The sequence below is a fragment of the Schistocerca gregaria genome, chromosome 4 (genome assembly GCF_023897955.1).
Source record: "Schistocerca gregaria isolate iqSchGreg1 chromosome 4, iqSchGreg1.2, whole genome shotgun sequence".
NCBI lineage: Eukaryota > Metazoa > Arthropoda > Insecta > Orthoptera > Acrididae > Schistocerca > Schistocerca gregaria.
Genome location: NC_064923.1, coordinates 178,679,685 through 178,704,041, shown reverse-complemented (window position 1 = coordinate 178,704,041; position 24,357 = coordinate 178,679,685).

Sequence of the window (24,357 nt, the reverse complement as noted above, 5' to 3'; positions counted from 1 at the left end):
CCTTTCGTCAATTAAATTCAATATTTCTTCTGTCACCCAAGGATTTCTTCTAGCCTTCGTCTTTTTACCTACTTGATCCTCTGCTGCCTTCACTACTTCATCCTTCAAAGTTCCCCATTCTTCTTCTACTGTATTTCTTTCCCCCATTCCTGTCAATTGTTCCCTTATGCTCTCCCTGAAACTCTCTACAACCTCTGGTTTAGTTAGTTTGTCCAGGACCCATCTTCTTAAATTCCCATCTTTTTGCAGTTCCTTCAGTTTTAATCTAAGTTCATAACCAATAGATTGTGGTCAGAGTCCACATCTGCCCCTGGAAATGTCTTACAATTTAAAACCTGGTTCCTAAATCTCTGTCTTACCCTTATATAATCTATCTGATACCTTTTAGTATCTCCAGGCTTCTTATATGTATACAACCTTCTTTTATGATTCTTGAACCAAGTGTTAGCTATGATTAAGTTGTGCTCTGAGCAAAATTCCACCAGGCGGCTTCCTCATTCATTTCTTACCTCAAATCCATATTAACCTACTACGTTTTCTTTCTCTCCATTTTCCTACTACCGAATTCCAGTCACCCATGACTATTAAATTTTCGTCTCCCTTCATTATCTGAATAACTTCTTTTATTTCATCATACATTTCTTCAATTTCTTCGTCATCTGCAGAGCTAGTTGGCATATAGACTTGTACTACTGTCGTAGGCGTGGGCTTTGTGTCTGTCTTGGCTACAGCAATGCGTTCGCTGTGCTGTTTGTAGTGGCTTACCCGCATTACTATTGTTTTATTCATTATTAAACCTACTCCTGCGTTACCACTTTTTGATTTTGTATTTATGACCCTGTATTCACCTGGCCAAAAGTCTTGTTACTCCTGCCATCGAACTTCACTAATTCCTACTATATTCAACCCTAACCTATCCATGTCCCTTCTTAAATTTTCTAACCTACCTGCCCGATTAAGGGATCTGACATTCCACGCTCCGATCCGTAGAACGCCAGTTTTCTTTCTCCTGATAACGGCGTCCTCCTGAGTAGTCCCTGGAGATCCGAATGGGGGACTATCTTATCTCCGGAATATTTTACAGAAGAGGACGCCATCATGATTTATCCATACAGTAAAGCTGCATGCCCTCACGAAAAATTACGGCTGTAGTTTCTCCTAGCTTTCAGCCATTCGCAGTACCAGAACAGCAAGGCCATTTTGGTTAATGTTACAAGGCCAGATCAGTCAATCATCCAGACTGTTGCGCCTGCAACTACTGAAAAGGCTGCTGCCCTCTTCAGCAACCACACGTTTGTCTGGCCTCTCAACAGATACCCCTCCATTGTGGTTGCATCTACAGTACGGCTACCTGTATCGCTGAGGCACACAAGCCCCCCCACAAACGGCAAGGTCTATGGTTCATGGGGGCAGGGGAGAAGGCTTATCACCTTTAATCTAAAGGTAGCCTGCACGAGAAAACAATTCGTAAGTTGCTTCGGAAAATGAACTAGTACCCCTATTTGTAGAAGACTCAGTAGTTTCGCAATGAGAAGAATCAATATTTGAAAGCAATGAGAAGAATCAATATTTGAACAAAGCATAATATTAGTATCCCTATCCAAAGGAATATCAGCACCGTTAGCTGCAGTATAGTCTTTATCGGTAAACAGGGTATACAGGGAATCGTTCACTCTCTCTAAGGCCATTGATTGCTGTCATTGGAACGTCTCCACGAAGAAACGCTTCAAACGAGAGTACGCTTATTCGAAACTGTGTAATATTTCTTCTTGGATGTACGTAGAAGGTCTTAGAAGCAAACATGGATGGCACATCCAAAGGTTGGAGCTTGTGGCTGCAGTGTGGGGGCAGGCACTCGAAAGATGTATGATTTTCTCTAGCCTTATCAATGAAACCTATGTTCATAGTATGGGTAGGACGACCATCAAAGAGTAGTAGAGCTGGGTCTTGAGCAGTTCGTTTTCGTATCTACATCTACATCTACATCTGCATCTACATGGACACAGTGCAAATCACATTTAAGTGCCTGGCAGAGGGTTCATCGAACCACCTTCGCAATTCTCTATTATTCCAATCTCGTATAGCGCGCGGAAAGACTGAACAGCTCTATCTTTCCGTACGAGCTTTGATTTCCCTTATTTTGTCTTGTTAATCGTTCCTGCCAATGTAGGTCGGTGTCAACAAAATATTTTCCCATTCGGAGGAGAAAGTTGGTGATTGCAATTTCGTGAGAAGATTCCGTCGCAACGAAAAACGACTTACTTTTAATGATGTCCAGCCCAAATTCTGTATCATTTCTGTGACACTCTTTCCCATATTTCGCGATAATACAAAGCGTGCTGCCTTTTTTTTGAAATTTTTGTATTCCGTCAGTCCTATATGGTATGGATCACACACCGCGCAGCAGTATTCTAAAAGAGGATGGTTCCGAGACTAAGTTTCGTTGTGGCATTGAAGTCCGCGCTAAATTTCGAGCTTCTGTAAAAGATTGCCAATCTTGGGGATTTTGCGTCTGTTTAAATTTTGCATGTTTGTTACGTTGTTTCTGCAACAGTGTTCTAACCCGTTATGTGCACCAACGAGGATCAGCTCCGTCGTTTGATAATTTATTTGGTATAAATCTATCAATTGCTGCCGATACTATTTCTTTTAATTTAATCCACATCTGAGCTACACTTATGAGTTTGGAATGAGTGGAAATTGTCTCTCAGGAAGGCGTCAACTGTATTTTTATATGCTTTTTTTGAACAGGTATATTTTTCGCTTATTTTTCGAGGGTTTGGGGTTTACAATATTCAGTTTCGCTACGACAACCCTGTGTTCACTAATCCCTGGATCGGTTTTGATGCTCGTTATTAACTCAGAATTATTTGTTGCTAAGAGGTCAAGTGTGTTCTAACGGTCATTTACTATTCGCATGGGCTCATGAACTAACTGCTCGAAATAATTTTCAGAGGATGCGTTTAGCACAATTTTGGATGATATTTTATGCGTGCTTCCTGAATTAAACATGTATCTTAACCAACATATCGAGGGTAAATTAAAGTCACCACCAACTATTTCGTATGAGTCGGCTACGTGTTTGAAATCAGACTCCAGTTTTTTATAAAATATGCAAACCAATCCAAAACAGCGTCAGTCTGCATCCATCCACAAGGATGGCATGCCAATTCCTTTCCTGGCGGAGCCCCATTTATAAGTTCAGCCTTCACCTAGGGGATACTACAAAAGGGGGTATGAAAATTGCCCCAGTAGACATGCACACTACCAAAGTCGAAATCAGACCTCTGTCAGCAGAAGTAGCGAACACTTTGCCGTTCTTGGACTGAACTGTCAGAAGACCAGTTTCATCTACATTACAAATATGATGAGAAACATGAAATAGTTTATCTTTTAATGTTTTAAGGACATCGAAAAACTCTTCCAAGTTCTCCTTGTTAAACATTTATGCTCTAGCCGCAGATGTGGATTCTGGCTTCGTAAAGACTAATATTAGAAAGCCGTTCTCTAAAGCACGCCACCCAGTCTTTGCCTGTTATTTCAAACTCTTTATTAAACGATGTGGTATTTTGTTACACTCTGCCAACTGGATTGCTAATCTCCGCAGCTCAGTCACCCCAATTCCTAAAAATCGCTTTTTCGTTTCAGAAATATAGTTAAGGATTTATTACTGTTGACCATCAATGACCATTTCTCTTATATCTGCCCACAATCTTTTTTTCTGCCTACTGCATCACTATTTTCCATATAACTCCTCGTTTTAGCGTATTACGTGGAATATTGAATCGTTTCGCTGCTGCTGAAAAAGGCATGCTATCATTCTTTGCTGCTTCAGTTGCCTTTTGCGTCGTAACAGGATCCCACGCGTTGTTGCTCTGTTTTCTGGATGTATTTTGTTGCAATCTTGAAGTTCTTGCTAACTCTTGTAGAAGAACAGAATAACGGATATTTGTTTTATGTGTAAAACTGTTTGTAATGTTTTAATTTTAATTTTTATACTGCGCATAAAATATGGTATTGGCTAAATCTCGTAAAGGTAGCTTCATTGTTAGAGGGAATTCCTTGAAGGAAGATACTACTGTCTTGAACAGGAAGAAAGAGAAAACCATGTTTCAGAAAACCATGTTTATGCAATCCGTGCAGCTAATCTTCTAGCAAAAAGACACGGATGAAAGCGGACGGAAACTGACTTATTCAAGGAGCACTCGTTATTTCTATGCAGATATCATGTCAATTATGAGCAAGAACTACTACAGTATCTACACTTTAAGACAAAAGAAAAACGGTGCAGCACAAAGGAAATATCCGAATGGGACTGATAATAGTGGATGTGATTAACATGTACAGACAAATAAATTATTACAATTTCAGAGAATGTGGATGATTCGATTAAGAGAAAGAATTCCACAAATTGAGCAAGTCGATAATGCGCTGATCCACTTCTGGCCCTTCTGCAATTACTTACTCGGCTTCACACTTGTTGACAGTGTGGATATTCTCCTGAGGTATTTCTTGCCAAATACTGCCCAAGCATTGCATTAGATCGTGAAAATCCCAGTGTCTTGGAATGGATGGAGGTCTCTGCCCATAATACTTCAAACGTTCTCAATTGGGGAGGGTTCCGGCAACCAAGCTGGCCAAGGCAGCCTTTGGATAGCACGAAGTCAATCAGTAGAAACTCTCGCCGTATGTGGGCGTGCATTATCTTGTTGAAATGTAAGCCGGGGATGTCTTGCTCAGAAGGAGAAAAAAATCCACCTACAATACCGTCCCGTCGATGTATCGCTGTGCAGTAAGGGTGCCACTGCTCATAACCAAAGGGGTCCTGCTGTGAAATGAAATGACAGCCCACACCACCACTCCTCGTTGAAGATATGGCGGTGATAATCAGAATGATACCTCACTACCGTCCGGGAAGTTTCTAGGCATGTCTTCGCTGGTCATCAGGGCTCATATCGAAGAGGGACTCATCACTGAAGACAATCTTACTCCAGTCAATGTGATTCCAGGCCGATCAGCGGACTGATTATTCCTTTGTGCCGCGTCTTGGCGTTTTTATTTTTGTGTATCTTTTTATTTATTTATCTCAGAGTGTATTTTGAATTTTTTGGACACCATTTGTCTTGATAACTTTCTGCATAGAGCTCCTTTGTTGTCTTCGCAGACCTCCTGTATTCTTACTACCGATGTATGGTACCTACTTTCATTTTATTTGTGAAATCCTTCTATTTTCTAACAAACCAGTAGTTGTCAAACGTGAAAGGAACGAACAGAATTAAGGCTACATTACCTCTGTGTCCCTTTTATACAGTTACCGAGGCGGTGGAACAGTTTGCTTTTTATCCGATGTGAAAATATTTTTGGTCCGCATAAGACGTCAACTGGTTCATGTTCAACACGTAAATCCTATGTTCTTAATATAGCACCTACTGCAAAACTAGTAATATAATTTTTAAGAGTGAAATGCCACTGATTTTGTCTCTTTACAGTTATGAGGTTCGTGCAAAACTTACTGTAGTCATACCATTACTTTAATCACAATTGAAATAGTGTAGTTGATACCGTTATCTCTGTAATGAATGTAACTACGAAAATAGTTTGTACGTCGTTTAATAACACAGTTTTCTTCTGCTCTCCAGACGTTTCATAATCCTAGATCGATTATCATCAATCGATCAATTCCAGGTCGACTGCTTCTTCTAAACAACGTAACTTAACAGACACTGTCGGCCATTATACAAAATTTCTTGAAATTATTCTTCCCTTTCTAAATCGATCTCTTTCATCAGCTATTACAGTCTGATTAAAGTTTTCGTATTTTATTTTTCTTTTAAATATTGTTCACAGGTTTAGTAACATGTATTGAAAATCATATTGACGTAATAAGTTTTCTCGGAGACGGCTTTCATCAACTAATCCCGCAAAGCTTGATAATACTAATAATCTTTATTTTGACACTTATTTGCGTTCTGAAGCAGTCGACTTATAGAGTGGTTATAATTACTCTTTCGCCACTTGAAATTGCCCCCATGAAGAACGAATGGTCGTAGGAAAATGAAACTTTGTGGAAACATTAGTAAGTATATTCCTTAGAGAAATAACTCGTAAACCATTGAAAGAAAAGCATTTTAATTTGCGCGTGAGGTGGTAACGTTAGTTAATTGCGTACCATGTTGACATTCCAGATTACGCACTTTGATCATTGTCACAACATCAGCATCCACTACAGCCTGGATTGCTCTACTGCTGTCCGAAACATCTCAAGTGGGATGTTGGCCACCTCCTCACTATACCCATCTTCAGCCTCCGTGTGTGAGTGTCCTGTTGGTAGACCCTCTCCTTTAGGAAGCGCCACAGCCTGTAATCGACGGGTTGAAATCTGATGATCTTGGTGGCGACGCAATTTGGAACGATCGGTCAATGATTCGGTTTTCCCAGTTGTGTTATGGAGTAACCGGTTGACCTCACTAGCAACGTAAGGTGCAGCTCCATCGTACATCAAAAGAGCTGAGTTCAGAGCATCTCTCTCCCATAGAGGAGGGATCATGTGTTGAAACAGATCACAGTAACATTTATTGTTCACGCTGCAGGTCCTTGGTCCTTGGGGTCCGAGTTCCTCCTGCGTAGCCTCCCACAGCCCCTAAAGGCAATTCATGACACTAACACTAGTAAGAACACAAAACCAGCAGCTAACAGTCTGAATATCATTCCCTTAAAGTATGGTGCCCATGCGGTAGATAGTCATCTGTCTACACTGGTTCGAGTAGCGAAAGTTTAATTATAACCAACCTGCATGTCCTTCGAAACAGGAGGTGAAGACAGCTCTTGTCTGACAGCTAGTTTCAATACCGTACGATGTTTTAATGTTTTAATTTCTATACAGTAATTAAAACGTGGATAAAAATATAGCAACACTTTACCTAGACAAATACCAATTTCACTTATGCAGTCGTCTGATAAAACGAAATAGTTTGACATATATCACACCAGTTTACTTCTTTTTTGTAGTGATATTTGTTCCTTTATGTTTTTTGCCCTCAAAATCCTTTTCAAACTTGGTCAGTCAGTACACTACAGCCGCATGGTGTGGCAGAGTGATTTGAGGCGCCTTGTCAAAGACTGCGCAGCCCCTCCCACCGTTTGTTCGAGTCCTCCCTCGGGCGTGGGTGTATGTGTTGTTCTTGGCATAAATTAGTTTAAGTAGTGTGTAAGACTAGGGCCCGATGACCCCAGCAGTTTGGTCCCATAGGACTTCACACGCATTTTGAGTACACTACAAACACAGTTTTCACACGACCACAGCTGGCTCTTTGAGAAGGACTCGCAGTATCGTTTTGATACTCTGAATTATACGTAGGGGAAGGCGGGGCAAGATGGGGAAGCTAATTTTAAACCATTACAAAAGGGACAAAAATAAACATGTTCAAGTAGTTTTGATTATCATTTGTTTATTTAACCACTGAATTACAATAGCGTGCAAAGAAACCTGCAAAACGTGTTACATGTAGTTAGAAATATATCGATTTGAAACATAAACTGCTAATTCCCCGTCTTGCCCCATATGCAGGGTAAGATGAGGAACTAGCATGAATTCATCCCTAAAGCTTAAATAAGGACTGGAATAACGAAATCATGTGAGGATAAGGTTTCGAAACATGGTTCTGCGAATTGTAGAATCAGGTATTACGTTTTATTTAGGCCTCTTACTTTCACATTGTACACAAGTGTGGACAGCCTCGTTATCATCACTTTCTATCCCTGCAGAAGTGTCGTGCGTCCAGCGTCCGCAGCTAATACACCGTATCCAACCTCCTTCAGAGAGAAGTCACAGTAGTATAAACATTCTTCACACTCTTCCTCGTTGTCATTCGACCTCAGTTTATTATACCTTGAGCATGAAGGGGTGGTTAAGACGTCAGTAACGTTCGTCTCTTTTTCGTTGTCAGTATGTCCTTTTGGTGGTATCCCAGCTTTATTAAACGTCTTTGAGAAGAGTTTTCGTTTACATTCAGCACGTATGGGGACTCCTTTTCGTTTAATTTCTTCAGATAGTTTATTCCTATAAGGAGATTCGGTTAAAACATCGGGTTTACCAAGCCTGTTAGATGTTTTCCTTTAGATTTTTATCCATCTTTGGAATAGTTAACACCATTTCAAGGTTGGTAACATGAAAGGTAGACGAAACAGAGACTTGATCGTCAGTTGTTAATTGTTCAGGTGTTTTACGTCTTGACAACATCTCTGGTATTTGGTCTTCCGTTTCTGTAACTTCAGATGTGTGCGCTAGATGAATGTCTGTAGTTGAACAGGGAAGGTAATCACTTTCTTGGAAAACATCTCTGTTTACAGGCCAAATGCCTGTTTTCCGAAACCCGTTCACTGCTGTGGACATTGTAGCTGAGTGTATGAAGGCTTTGCCGAATAAACTTACCATCTGATGCAGCGTAATAACTTTTACAAGCTGGTGGCGAACCCACGATCTTACTTCATCTTTGTAAAATTTGCTGAGAGGTTTCATAAATGCCACGTATAATGGTTGAAGACTGTGTGAGCATTGTAGTGGCAAACACAGCAAGACAACCCCATTTTCGCGGGCCACATCTATCAGTTCTAAATTCTTGGTGTTTGTTTTGTGGTCGTCCAATATGAGAAGTATTGGTCTTTCCTTTGACGCTCCAGTAAATGCAATAAGGTTCTTAAACCAAGTTAAAAATAGTTTTTTCGTCATCCAACCAGTTTCTTGGACTTCTGCCCAGGCACCACGGAGCAGGCCAGTCTCAAACAATTGTTACATTCGTTTTCGAGGATAAATTATCATTGGTGGTACGTAGCACCCCGACGCTGAAACACAGATTTCTGCAGTCACAGTTTGGCCTCTTTCTGCTGAAGTAACTGCTCCTACCTATCTGCGCCCTTTCAAAGCAACCATCTTTATGTTACCTTTTGGAATGACTGTTAAACCAGTCTCACCGCAACTGAAAATTCTGTCACCCATAAACTTGAATGTGGCCAATTGACTTTCTAACAGATAGAAAAACCGAACTACAGGAACTCTATTTAACCCCATTGCTTGTGTGATTGATGTGGCCTCTGGTTTTCGTATTGTTAAGATAGGATTTCCTGCAAGAAACCCATTTAACCAATCTCTTCAAGAAGATTTGGCTGCAGTATTAAATGGATGTTTGATGTTGTTTCGTTCAGCTAGCTGCAAAACAAGTTCACCAAGTTCTTTAAGTGTTAGGCCAAAATACTGTCCTTCCATCTGTGTTAAGTAGTCTTAAGTTCTGCCTCTTGTTCTGGGGTAAACACACTAGTGATTGGTCCTAACGTTTTCACAACTGTATAGTCAGGATTAGCACGTTTCTTTGCCACATGTCGTTCAGTCGTTGTCTGTGGCACGTTGAACTGTCGAGAAGCCCTGAAAGAACTCATATGACCTTCTGTAACAGCATTTACAGCGCCCTCCACTGACTCCAATGACCAATCTTGCCTAGACGTTTGTCGCCGATACTTGCAAACCATCTGAAATAAAACACGTGGAACATCCTACTGAGTAAGATCATTCCTATATTATATAGTAAATAACATATATCCAATAGTCAGTAGCTAAAGCATAGCAGGAATACTGACTTTGCACGTTTTGTGTATTTTTATTCACCATATAGCCTAAGGCAAACTTTGTAATTAATTAGGAAACGTTGGAATAACGAATACCATTCTATTTAAAACTGTATTCAACGTATAATGTACGTGTTCAAAACCCGCAGCGAGGTAAACACATGAGACGATAAGAACGTATTTGTTGGACAAATAGTAGGGGCAAGCTCCCCATCTTGCCCCACCCTGTCTTTCCCCCTACCATGTTGTCAGGTTATGTTACGCCTACATGAACACTATTTAGTGAACATTGACTACTGACACAGCAGTTTACTGTTAATAAGACGTACTATTCAGTGCTATACATACAGTTAGGACAGATGTTCACGAAACACATGTTTTAGGACCTCGAAAGGTGTACAACATTGCAAATCAGTATAACAATTGCACGTATCTTGTCAAGCTCACAGAAATCGTCGCGAAACTAAGTTTCAGCAATGTCAACACAGTGGGACCTGCGTATTGATGATGTTGAGGTAGCTATCCACAGATGGCAGCACCCTAACTGTAGCTTATAGCCCTTCCCCTTCTTACCCCACCTCCCCGCCTTGCCCCGCCTTCCCCTATAATCAGCACCAACGTAACATGAATTTTACACGATATTCTATTTAATTTGTAATACACCTCGTTATTCTGACGTAGAAATTGTTTAACACAGTGGGAACGACGTCAGAAGCAACTATATTTACAGAAGCGGCATTAGTCGCAGCGGGGCAGTAGAACTTGGGCAGCTGTGTGGGAAACTGTAATGATGAGAGTCATGACAAGCCATCGACAACTACGCATAAGGATATGTTTTTAAACTGATGTACAACTGGTTTTGCCCGCCGTGACGTAGGGGACGCTGATGCAGCTAGATATTTTGGTGGATCTTAACTAGTGTTGTTGTCTTTATTTTGCAAGCCAAATAAACAAACATTACTCATTTATAAACTTTAAGGGCAGTCTCAAGCAATTTTAGGACCTGTTACTCTCGAGAAAAAACGCCATCAAGTTCCAGCAACATCGGCAGGAGTTTGCATTTGGGATTCTGTATTATTAGTGCCTGATTCGAATTAACGCTGTTTATAATGAAATGCAGGTAGATATCACCTTGCGGAACTTTAAGCAATCAGCGTTAACGAAGCGATGTGTCCCGTCGGTGCTATCTGAAGACGTCGCGACTGGTATACGTTTCCTTGCGCTAGCGTGCAGGTATTTACTGGAGTGTGCGTGAGTTTCTCAGCAAGTAGGCGAACTTAACTCTGGTCGCGCCTGCAGCGGGAAAGAAGCGGACGGCCAGTGGGGCGGCTGCTCGGCGCTATGTAGGCCACCCGCGACGCTCCGGCTGGCCTGTGTAATTGCAGCATTAGGCGGCAGCCCGTGGCACGGCTGACACCGCCCCGGCTCCGGCCGCTCTCGTAAATCCCTGCGCCGCCGCGAATTAACTGGCCGCAAGAGCTACACGCGGCCACTAACTCGCGCAGTTAAGATCTGAGCAAGACGCCGCGCCGCCCTAAACTGGCACAACTTCTTAGCAACAGCGCCCTAACGAGGCGCTCTTCCTGCTGTCATAATTTGCAAATGAGAACGGCTGGGCTATTTAAATACATGGCGCTCGTTTCTTATTTTTCACTGTGGTGGGCAACTAGTCTTTCCAGGCTGTTGCATGTTTCTTTACATCGCTTCTGGTCGTAGTTCTTGACACTTGAAACTCCTTAACGTTTCTTACATTCTACCACCAGGGCAGCATGTAGCTACTAATGGTGGACACTAAGAATAAATATATACTCCTAGAGTCAATAAGTTGTTAGATACCGAACTACTTTGAGAATGTCCTATGAACAGTGAGTAGCATGGTGGGCTGAATTGTCGTAAAGGATCTGTGACCATCCGTAACATTACGGATACAGATACCAGGAAGTCCAACTGGAAACGAACCACTCTGATACAGAGCTTGAGGAAATGTTTGAGGGTGAATTACAAGAGTCAGCTTCTTTTTTCTAACATTCAATGTACCGAAGTTGCTTAAATGTATTGTGACACGTTTTCTCCGCCTTAATGTTAGACCCTATGAACCAAATAATATGTTACGTTTTAAGTGCCAACACTTCAGTCACACAACAATAGGTTGCAATTATCAGGCTACTTGTAGTCACGAACCAGGTAACCCATGTACTGGCCCATTCATGTGTGTCAATTACTCACAAGCCTAACCAGTTTGGAGAAAGGAATGCCCTGTCTTTGGAGAAGGAAATACATGGGATTAAGGTCACCCAACGCATCTGTTATTCTGATGCGAAGTTAGCGATTAAGGCCACACAGCTACTCAGTTTGGTTACGTAGTTTGTCTCAGCGCCTGAGCAGCCTATAGAAAAGACTGATGTCGCATCCAGACTTTGACAGCTGAGCACAGCTCATTGACCTGCAACTGTGAATGCACTGCAAGGATGCCTCACTATTCCAGTAATTAAGCTTCCCTATCATTTAGATAATGCTGGCCGCCTCACGGCAGAAAGTAGAAGGGTTTGTTTCAGTTAAAACTGTCTTTCCACCACATCCTAAATCCAAACTGGGATCGGAAACTAATAGGCCAATACGATCAGGGCCGAAGCTATCACATTAGGCGACCTTGGTCCTGTTTGATCGATCAGACGCTGACTACGCCATTGCTGGTACGAACGTCAAGGTCTCCCTGAGGGAACTAACGAGTCCCTCAAGCAACTAAACCTCCTTTGAAAGCCTCGCAATCACGGCGGGATTAGATAGAGAAAAACACCACCGTTAATGTGTCTCCCATACGTCAGTGGAACGTGAATGGTTTCAAGACACATATGGAGAAACTGTGTGTATTATTTCGGAGTAGACCAATGTGACCCGACTTCAGGAGACACGTTTTAAATTCTGTTACGCCCCTGAGGTACTTGGCTACATTCTCCACAAAAAGGACAACCTTACTGGACACAGAGCTAAAAGAGGAGGGGCTATTTTCATAAACAGCACCTCCCACTGCTCGCTTCACAGCCCAAGGACCAGTCTGTGAGCAGTCACAGTGTTAGTTCACGCTGGTCGCGGTAGCCGTGCGCTTCTGGCGCTGCAGTCCGGAACCGCAGGGCTGCTGCGGTCGCAGGCTCGAATCCTGCCTCGGGCATGGGTGTGTGTGATGTCCTTAGGTTAGTTAGGTTTAAGTAGTTCTAAGTTCTAGGGGACTTATGACCTAAGATGTTAAGTCCCATAGTGCTCAGAGCCATTTGAACCATTTTTTTTTTTGTTAGTTCACGGTTTTCATCGGTTGACAATAGGTTCGCTCTACCCGCCTCCACATTAAGTACTAGACGAATAGTCTGTCCACGGCCTCCCCACACACGTAACGCCGTGATCCTCTTTGATAATTTTAACGCACGCAACGTGCTTTTGGGGCTCATGTCCTCATGTGCCAGATTTTTGAACTTGGGACGCAGCATGCTCTCCAGAACTGTAACAGGATATACTGTTATAGATCTCTCTGTTTTCCCTCCGGCTCTAGCACACACCGCTCAACGGTAAATGCTGATGGACTTGTACTGAAATGATGACTTCCCGAACTGGATTCAGCTACAAGACAGAGTGGTGGTCGAAAGAAAGCCTTCGCGATGGGTGCTCAGTAGGCCAGGTTGAGCACTTTACAGCAAACTTGCTATGTTTGAACATCACGACTGAGTCCCGAAATGGATGGATCATATTCCCCAAACTATCCAGCACGCCGCTGAAGCATCCATTCCGCACTTTTCAGAGAGCTGAAAAAGCGCAGTGATAAATGCCGCACTGCAATAAGGACAAGTTGAGCGGCCCTGCGTAGGTTCAAATGCCACCAACTGGGGAGACCCTCGCATAGAGAGGGCAATAAATCTTGATTGAATTGGAAGCCTCTAAAACCGTGCGCTAACTTTTCTCCGGCAGTGCATTCCTGGAAGAGGAGGGAGGTGCCCAGTTATTGCTGTAGTGGGGAGTGGACTCTCTAGACCAACCTGCGGAATGTTACACATACTATGGCGGACTGTTGTGGCAGCCAGTCAGGATTCAGCCACAAAGTGGCCGTTGAGATGGGCACTTGTGACTTCAGTTCCACCATTGATGAGGATTTCAACTGCCCGTTCTCTACTTGGGAGCTGCATTATCTGCAGCTCGTAATACGTTTCCTGGTCATGACAGCAATCACTGTGGTATGTTACGCCATCTCACGCGGCGGGGCAAAATAATATTCATTACCACTCTTGACCTCATTTTGGCTTCAGGTCACTTTTCGACTCGTAGCGAGAAGTAATTTTAATTCCGCATTGGAAACGCAGACAGGGCCGCACATAAGCGAGTAGTTATTATTAAGTTGGCCTCACCAGCTGCGTGGGAAAGAGCTTTCAGTGGAGGGTGGATGGCCGCCCTTTATGACTCTTAAATCCAGGTATCTCCTTAGTCGTCTGAAGTGTGGGTTGGGTAACGCCCAACCTTTGATAACATGGTCGTCTTGGAAGCGGCTATAAAACAGGGTTTCCTGCGCCGGCGCCAGACTCTGTATACATTTTTTTAAGAAGCAGAAGGCCCATGACACTATTTTGAGGCATTTTATCCGCAGGCAGTTCCATGAAAGGTGTTTTCGAGGATGTCTTCCCATGTTTCTGAGGTGCTTCCTCTCAACGCTCTAGTGTACTGGGGGATACCGTGACGATGACACAAACACTATGTCATAGGCGCAAATGGTTCTCATACCTCTCACACTGGAATACATGCACCGGTAATGCTGTTGCTAAGATTGCAGGGTACCCAACATTCAGAGATACTAATATAGACCAAAACAAGAAAAATACTTTCCAGTACATATGGGCTCATAACTGCATACCTTAGGAGTTATGGACATTAGTTCAGCAGAGAGATGTGTTTCGCACTAGCTAAGACGAATAAGTGCTCATAGCTCTTAAGGTATGAATTTTATAGTCAATATTTACTGGACATTTTTCCTGTTTTGGTCCATACTACTTCCTTCGAAAATATTGAAATCAAAGAATTTGCTGCGGGAGAGATGTGTTCCACGGTATCGTACAGTACCACCGTATGTGTTCCACTGTCAGAGGTATGATAAAGATTCCACTGTCGACTCAATCGTTTACGGACAAACGTCCATTACCTCGAAATTATATATTTACCTTTCTGTATCATCTACTGTTTGTTAGGTCATCACTGAATCACCATGTAGATATAGAATCGGTGACATCCTCTGTGATTGCAATGAGCTGGAGAATAGAGTCACGAATGGTAATGTTTTACGTGTGACTGTCATTGCGAATACAATTAATAGCGTAATATCACGTCAGTAGTTAAATATACTGTCCATTGTTTTTGATTGTGTGTGTTGACTACTTCTCTCTCTTTCATTACTGCTCGAGTTTTGCCTCAAAATCTCGTCAGTTGCAACTGGCTCTTCTGGGGCCATATTTTACTTCTATCTTACATGGTTGCCACACCTTATGGACGTCTTTTGAGACGGTCTCTAAAAACAATCACTGTATCAAAATGTCTTAGCCACAATTTATAGGAAGCAACCAAACTTGTTTCTTCCGGTTTTACATGGAATTCACGCTGTATCGGTTTGATTGTGAGTGAACGGTGTTTGGGTTGGCACGTTCCCCTCTTTTAAGGTTCTGGGTCGCGCCACGCCATGAAGGAATTCGACTGGCAACAGGGGTCTTAGAACCAGCCTAATGCCGAGACTTTGCACTGAGGATTGCGATCCGCCGCTACACACCAGGTGACGACTCCTTATAGTGCGACAGTCCTACAAAATACTGTCCATGTGATAAACAGAAATGCTTTCCGTAGTCGACAACGAACAACGAGACCAAATGGGATTTGGCCGAAGGATTGCCTACTAGTGATAAGTGTGACTGGTTAGAAATTTCTGTGCCAATATTGTACATTGGCTTTTACAGAGGCCCAGTATTATTTTAGACTTCACGAATTATAAGAAGAATTGTACTCCAGGTTTTATGTTCCAATTCATGCTTTCCAATATTTTGCGAGAGCGTGCTGAAAAAGCAATGCTTCCGATTCTTACATGTGAAACCTCCTGAAGACCTTTACATATAACAAATGTTATTAACAGTCTACCTCTTTCTTAATGAGTAATGTTTATTTCTCAATTTGGTGACTGTGGTGGCAAAAAGTTTATCCCAATGACAGACCAATACCGTCAATGCAGAATACTGGACTTTCTTGCTGGAGCCACCACCTCACCTTTGCTTTCACTACTTCATTTCAGTGAAGTCCTCGAAGTTCATAAAATACATTCTCAGTTGCGAACATGGACCACCATAAACTGTATAATGGAATGACGACAATGAACATTTGTGCTGGATCGGGACTCGAGCCAGCATTACCCGCTTACCGCGGGCGGTCGCCCTACTATTTGCCTGCCGTATCACGACTCACAGTCGGACCCAAACTTCCATACCTCGTCAAACATGTATTTACAACATGTACTCATACATTCTATATGTATGTTCCTGTACAGGTGAGACATTTTACTTGAACTGTATACTTATATGGATATGGTGTCTGTAATTTCGGACATGTTGATCTTCGTGTGGTGTTCCACACTGTGGAGGTCCCGTACTGTAGCGCCTGTACACGTTTCCTGTCCGGTTGAATCGTTGCCATAATCGTGTGATCACACTTTGTGGCACACAGAGATCCCGTGCTACGACCTGTTGTCTGTGACCAGCCTCAAGTCCACCTAGTATTCTACCTCTCATAACGTCATCAATATGTGTTCCTTGAGCCATTTCCAACACACAGTCACAATTAGCAAGTCTGAAATCGTCTACACACCTACTTGCTGCACCGTACTCTGACATACACCAACACATGTGGACTGATGCCAGCTCCACTGTGCGACGACCGCAAGTCAAATGTACAATATGGTCTTCCCCCAAGGTGATTTAAACCCGCAAACCGCCCACCAGAGCTTTGTTTCACAATGTATGAGCATTATCCATAATTTATGAGCATGAGTGTGCTTGACAACATACAAAAAACATCAAATAATTTACATAAATATTTTAGTGATCGAATATTTCGATCACTGAAATAAGTTTGAGAAAAACTGTAACTTTATTGCAAAAATTAAGAAGATAATAAAAATTATTTTTAATAAATGGGGGTAATTCCAGCGATATCTAAAGCTCAGTAATGTATGACGGAGAAACTTAAGTCTTCAGATTGTGTCAGTTTATTTGAATTTATTCAGAAAAACAACAAGAGTATTCATAACAATAAAAAAGATTTTATGATCATAGATAAAGAGAATAATCCATAGTTTAAAACTAAATATATGTGTGATATATTGAAATATTCCATCTGTAGAAAGACTTAGATGATAATGATAGAGGTAAAGATATTATAAATTATAAAGAAGTGATGATAATGATAGAGGTAAAGATATTACAAATTATAAAGAACTGAACTGTGACTACCTGTTACACTCACATCCAGACACAAATTTTGTTAATGAACAAGATCTATAAATGTTACTTATGAACTCAAATATGTTTGATGCTGAAACATTTCGAGATTGGGTTTGTGATGAAGCTTTACGATCAATTAGAAAACTTGGCGAGTATAAACTATGATCCACAATTCACAGTTTACAAGAACAAATTGAAGATTTACAAACTGATAAAGAAATGGCTGTGTGTGTCCTGAAGAAAAGAAGAGAAGACATTCAAAACTTAAGATAACAATTTAATGAGAAAGTTGAAATAATTTGACAAATATAACAATATGTAGTTACACCAACTCAAGATATTAATTTGAGACATATTATTGTTCTGTAAAATTTATTCTATGATGATTGTGAATCTGATTATTACATCATTAGAATACAAAGAGGAAATTTAAAAAGATCATAATATAGAATTATAGATATATATATATCTAAACTGCGAGGAACTCTTAAGGTATGAGTACAATCCTAAAACCATAAATTTATACCAAAGAATGAACGAAAATTTGAGGATTGTCCATCATCTGAACTATTTTAATATTATGGACCACTATACACAAGAACAGCTGATTTTATTGATATAACAACTTTTCATAGACTGAATTAACATAAGTCCTTTTTGAAGTATTCATAAACAATAGAATTTTTTTGTACATTGAACTTGTATAATTAATTCACATTGTCATTAGTTAATTGATCAATGAATTTAGAGGTTATATCTCCATTGTCATGAGGATAACATAGACAGAAAAAACGAAAAAACTGATTTTCTCAATCATGCTGTTTGGTACATTTAGATGAAAAAAATTTGTTATAAATAAAAATGTTTTTTACTAGCTAGACATTGGTCCAGATTATGCAATGATATGGTCCTTATTTAGCAAACTGATATGTGAACTGTCAAAACCCAACAATTTTGCATAGACTTACATCATTTGTTTCTCAAAACTTTTTCAACAAATATACATCAGGATATTTCATTTTTTGTAGTTCTTGTTCATAAAAATTCACTTTTATTTTTTCACCATTCAAATGTCTTGATTTACATGTTATTGGATGAGACACAGACGCAGTCTGAAGACTGCTTTGACTGTCGCCCGAATGAATAAAATATTCAATTACAAAAGATTCTGTTGATCAATTGGCCATATATCCTTTCCTTTTCGAACAAGTCCATTATGTTTCGTGAGTCTAACTTCATCACGTTTTTTAAATTTAATTTTATCTTTAGCTGCAAACAGTTGGTTCATAATTCTTTTTAAATAAATTCTGTTAGTTTCATACTTATAGTTGAAAGTATTGTGTTATTGTATTCATCAACTAATTTTGAAACTAAACCAAGCCATTTATAATTCAATAACTTCAAGAGCAAATTTCTTCCACATCTTTCGTTTAAGTACCCTTTAAATCTTTCAGTTCTGTAAAAGCTGAGTAATGACTAATAGCAATTATTGAAAATCTTTGTTATAAAGTTCCTTATGATTATCTAGTGGTAATTTTATTGGATTGCATCCTTTTCTAATTCTTTTTCCATTCAATCAACTACAATCTTACCTGGTTTATCTTTAACCAGAATATCCCAAGCAAATTTTGAATAGATGGCTATAATACTCAATGAATATTTATATCCTTCATTTATTTGTGAAATTCCTTTTAATTTCCCAGAGTCCATTTCATATAAATCAGCTTGCAATAAATCAGTTATTCCAAAAGAAAATACATTTCCACATTGAACATTTTTCTCTTTGTTTTATATATTTCATTAACAATTCCTTCACGAATATTTATACCTTTGCTACAACAATTTTAATGAATTTACACTCTTAACTTTATGTTCTGTACAAAGGCATACAATCCTTCTTCAATTTTTAGTTGTTACTTGTGAAGATTATTTGTTACAGTAAACTTATTACATTTCCAACAGTAGATATGTTTTTTTTCCATTTAAGTAGAATAAAAATTTAAGAACATAGAAATTATTTCACTAAGTATAATCAAATTTACATCAACTGGAACAGTTTATACTTTGTCCTTTGATCTTACAGTTAGGAAATTGCCTTGTGTACAATTATTGGTTGAGTAATATTACTTATTTCACATAGTATATTATATACACATACTGCAATATTGAAAATGCCAATTATCAAAGCACTGTTTATATTATTACCACCACCAATAATTCTTGTAAGCCTGAAACTGTATTCAAAATAGTGTATTTTTTCCAGAATGAGATTTTAACTCTGCAGCGGAGTGTGCGCTGATATGAAACTTCCTGGCAGATTAAAACTGTGTGCCCGACCGAGACTCGAACTCGGGACCTTTGCCTTTCGCGGGCAAGTGCTCTACCATCTGAGCTACCAAAGCAGGACTCACGCCCGGTTCTCACAGCTTTACTTCTGCCAGTATCTCGTCTCCTACCTTCCAAAGTTTACAGAAGTTCTGCGAACCATGCAGAACTAGCACTCCTGAAAGAAAGGATATAGCGGAGACATGGCTTAGCCACAGCCTGGGTGATGTTTCCAGAATGAGATTTTCACTCTGCAGCGGAGTGTGCGCTGATATGAAACTTCCTGGCAGATTAAAACTGTGTGCCCGACCGAGACTCGAACTCGGGACCTTTGCCTTTTGCGGGCAAGTGCTCTACCATCTGAGCTACCGAAGCACAACTCACGCCGTGTACTCACAGCTTTACTTCTGCCAGTATCTCGTCTCCTACCTTCCAAACTTGACAGAAGTTCTGCGAACCTTGCAGAACTAGCACTCCTGAAAGAAAGGATATAGCGGAGACATGGCTTAGCCACAGCCTGGGGGATGTTTCCAGAATGAGATTTTCACTCTGCAGCGGAGTGTGCGCTCATATGAAACTTCCTGGCAGATTAAAACTGCGTGCCCGACCGAGACTCGAACTCGGGACCTTTGCCTTTCGCGGGCAAGTGCTCTACCATCTGAGATACCGAAGCACGACTCACGCCCGGTACTCACAGCTTTACTTCTGCCAGCATCTCGTCTCCTACCTTCCAAACTTTACAGAAGCTCTTCTGCGAACCTTGCACAACTAGCACTCCTGAAAGAAAGGATATAGCGGAGACATGGCTTAGCCACAGCATGGGGGCTTCTGTAAAGTTTGGAAGGTAGGAGACGAGATACTGGCAGAAGTAAAGCTGTGAGTCCCGGGCGTGAGTCGTGCTTCGGTAGCACAAATGGTAGAGCACTTGCCTGCGAAAGGCAAAGGTCCCACGTTCGAGTCTCGGTCGGGCACACAGTTTTAATCTGCCAGGAAGTTTCAGTGTATTTTTTGTTCATCTCCAGTCATAAAACTAATTCAATTATTTGTCTATCATATACTATTTCCTAGTCTATAACACCTATCTAAAGGATGTGAGATCTGTATGTATGGTTTTAATTTCTCTATCAAGCCTTGCATAGTGTTCAAATTATCTTGATGCATCTGTGAAACTATATCATTATAATGTGTTTTACTGACATGATTATTCAATTGCACTGAAATACTTTTATATTAACATTTTGTAATACATTCTTTTTCCAAGTACTGTTTAGTAAGAGCGTCATCACCATTTACTGGATCTTTTATATCTATTTTTCTGTCTACCATTCTTCTACCTTAAACGCAATATATCCTTTAGTTGGTTTAAGAAGACACTTAATTCTTTCTGGACTTATTTATTTAAACTTTCTATTTTTGGATCTAGTTCACTCTTCATGTGTTCTAGATTTATCTCCCTATTAATATTTGTGAGCTTTAAGCCGCGCCTTATTTCCAGAAACGTCGATTTATTAACTTCAAAATATCGTTAAACTTGTAATTCCTGTGTAGTAGTTTGAAAAGAAATAGACACAAATGTCCAAATATTACTTCATCAAAAATTCTGAATTTTGTCGTCCATAATTAATTAAAGATAATACCGATACATGCTCAAAAAACACTCTTGTGAGTGATTTGCAGGTTTAAATCATCTCAGCGTATGACAATGTGGTGCATTGGACCTGAGGTCGTCGCACATAGGTGCTGGCAGCAATCCACATATTCAGAGCTGTGTTGGCGCCCGTCAGAGTACAGTGCAGTGAGTAAGTGGGCAGATGTTTTCAGACGTACTAATGGTGACTGTGTGTTGAAAATGGGTGTAAAGACACATTTCGATAATGTTATGAGGGGTAGAATACTAGGGAGACTCGAGGCTGGTTGTAGCATGGCCCATCTGTGTGCCACAAAGTGTGATGTCAAGATTATAGCAATGATTCCAGCAGATGACCACGGAGTACTGTAGGTAGCCTTGCTAGCATCTTACCACAGCCCCTGGAACAGTTGTCTCCAGACACATGGTCTACAGACGACTAAAGAGACATGGTTTATTTGCGCAGAGACCTGCAAGGTGCATTCCACTGATGCCAGGTCACAAGAAAGCCCGTAAAGCCTGGTGTCAAGAACACAGTACATGGTTATTGAGGCTGTGGTCCCAGGTTATGTTCACGGATGAGTCCAGGTATAGTCTGATCAGTGATTCTCACCAGGTTTTCATCTGGTGTAAACTAGGAACAAGATACAATACCCTTAAGGTCCTTGAAAGGGACTGTACCGTAAATTCTCTTAAAGAATTTACTTTATTTACTAGCGATTCATCAAGAGCATTAACATATTTAATCACACTAGGTGAGCATGGAAGCAGCTGCCCAGAAGTAAATGATGGAAAATGAAACTACTTTTAACAAATGTGAATTTCATTCCTAAAGGCTTTTTCAAAACAGACTTAAATTTATAAGCAGAAAAGCACCGTCGCAATATCAAGTTAAAATTTTATTTAGATGCAGAAGAACAATATTAACAATATGAGCCTTCAGGCTGAGAAGCTTGCCTGCGCCCTTTGAACATGGCACTTGTCATCAGCGCTCACAACAACCTCTGAAAGAGTACACTGGTGCAAATCTGCAACACACCAGATTACTTTAAACAAAGAAATTTTTAACAAGTCACACAAACATGTTAACCATGCACCACATAAGAGGGATGGAAATGGTACAACACTCAAACTATGTCCCACCGAAAGGGTAATTTTTTTAGGACTATTACGGATGAAGGGTGGCAACCTTATAACCTTAAATGACTATTTAAATGAAATCCACAAAATGCAGACTTACTTAAAATGTACAACATGCTCTACATTACACATACACCAACTCGCAAAACGATGGGCAATATAGAAATATATTTCAAAAATTCGGCCTTCAAGCAATAAATTCGTTAACAAACATGACAGAGGCAGCTATTAATGTATCTTTTTTTTTTTTTTTTTTTTTTTCCATCTTTCATTCCTCTCCCAGAAGGGGTGAGGCGGGCACATGGAGAGCCTATTGCTCTTTGGTGCCTTATATTATCTTAAGTTATGCTGTGGTGGCACATTTTATTTGGAAGAATGGGGAATGATATTTTTCTGTTCATTATATTTCGAGTTTCAACTCTTATTTGATCGCTTGTCGCGTGGGAGGGTGATGAGATCCTGGCATTTGCCCAAGTGCTGAGGGAAACCTCCCTAAAACCTCAGCAAGGATCTGTGTAGTCTTCTGTATGCTGTTTCTTTGTAGAGTGTTTTCTTTGATTTTGCTTCAGAATGTGTTGTGTTCTTGATTTATGTTTCATCTTCTTCTTCTGGTCCGTCGTCTTGCAGGTGTGTTATCGTGTCCTCTTGTATGTCATTGTTCGTGAAGTGGGCTGCTGCATTCATGTCTGTAGCCTTCATGCTAGTTTTGATTGTTATTGGTGGGTATGGATATTTTGTTTTCGGATAGTTCAGTGTTGTGTAGTCTCTTAGCAGGATTTCTGTTGTTGCTGTTTTATTCTGTAGTCTGTTGGAGCCAATTTTGGCAGTTAATTCCAGCCATCTTTTCTTTACAGGTTTTACTTTTGCGTTTTGGTATACTAATTCGTTTCCTGTCCTGGGATTCATGTTGCCTGCTATCCTTAATATTTTTCTTTCTGTCGCCATTATTTTCCTTGTAGCTGTTTTGTTGGTCATCCATACTGGAGCAGCATATTCCAGTATGGGGCGAATAAACGTTTTATATGTGTAGATAATTGTTTCTGTTTTCGCTCCGTTTGTTCTGCCTCTGAGTAGGTGAAGTAGGTTCCCTCTCGTTTTCGCTCTTGTTGTGATGTCTCTTGTGTGTGGCTCCCATGACATGTACTTGTCTAGGGTAATGCCCAGGTATCTAGCCTTGTCTGTCGCCTTGATAGTCTGTCCCCATAGTTGTAATTTGCAGTTTTCTGGGTTTTGCTGACGGGTGCGAGCATGTCTATGTTTAATGAGGATTAGCTGCGTTTTGCTTGCGTTGGGTTTTATTTTCCATTGGGTGAGCCATTTTTGCAGTTGAATTAGGTATTCTTGCGCTTGCCTGTTGGTTTCTTGTATTGTTGGTGCATGGCACCAGTAAGCCGTGTCGTCAGCGTATAGCGTTAGGCCCTCGTTCCATTTGTTCGTGAGTGGGATGTCTGCTGTGTATAGTGTATACAGCAGGGGAGAGATGATGGTTCCCTGTGGGACACCCGCTTTTGGCGTGAAAGGGTCCGACTCTGCGCCGTTGACGATTACTCTGGATGGGCGGTTTTCTAAAATGTTCGACAGAAGTGTGGTTATCTTCGTTGGTACGCCAATTTTGAGAAGTTTATAATATAGGCCTTTGTGCCACACTTTGTCGAACGCCCTTTCTATGTCTAAGAATATCGCAGCGGCGCAGTCCAGTATGTTTAGGCCTTTGATGACGCCGCTGCATAGTTGTACTATGGGGTCTATCGTGGAGTGGAATTTTCTGAAGCCTGATTGGCAGGCAGGTATTACTTGAGTTTTGTCTGCGAAGTTGCTTAATCTGTTTTTGATTATGGTTTCGAAAATTTTTCCTAGTACTGGAAGCAAGGTGATAGGGCGATACGATCGCGGGTCGTTTGGTGGTTTCCCCGGTTTGGGAAGCATTACAATTTTTGCTTCCTTCCACTGCACAGGGATATCGCCTAACGTCAGCGCTGCGTTGTAGAGGGTCTTGAGGCTAGTTATCATTGCTTCTCTGGGGGCTAGACGTAGCTGGTTTCTTTTAATCCCATCTTTGCCTGGCGCGCTGTTTTTTCCTATTAGTAATGCTTCCTCCACTTCTGTGCTTGTGATTTCCTCTGTGAGTGAGGCTTC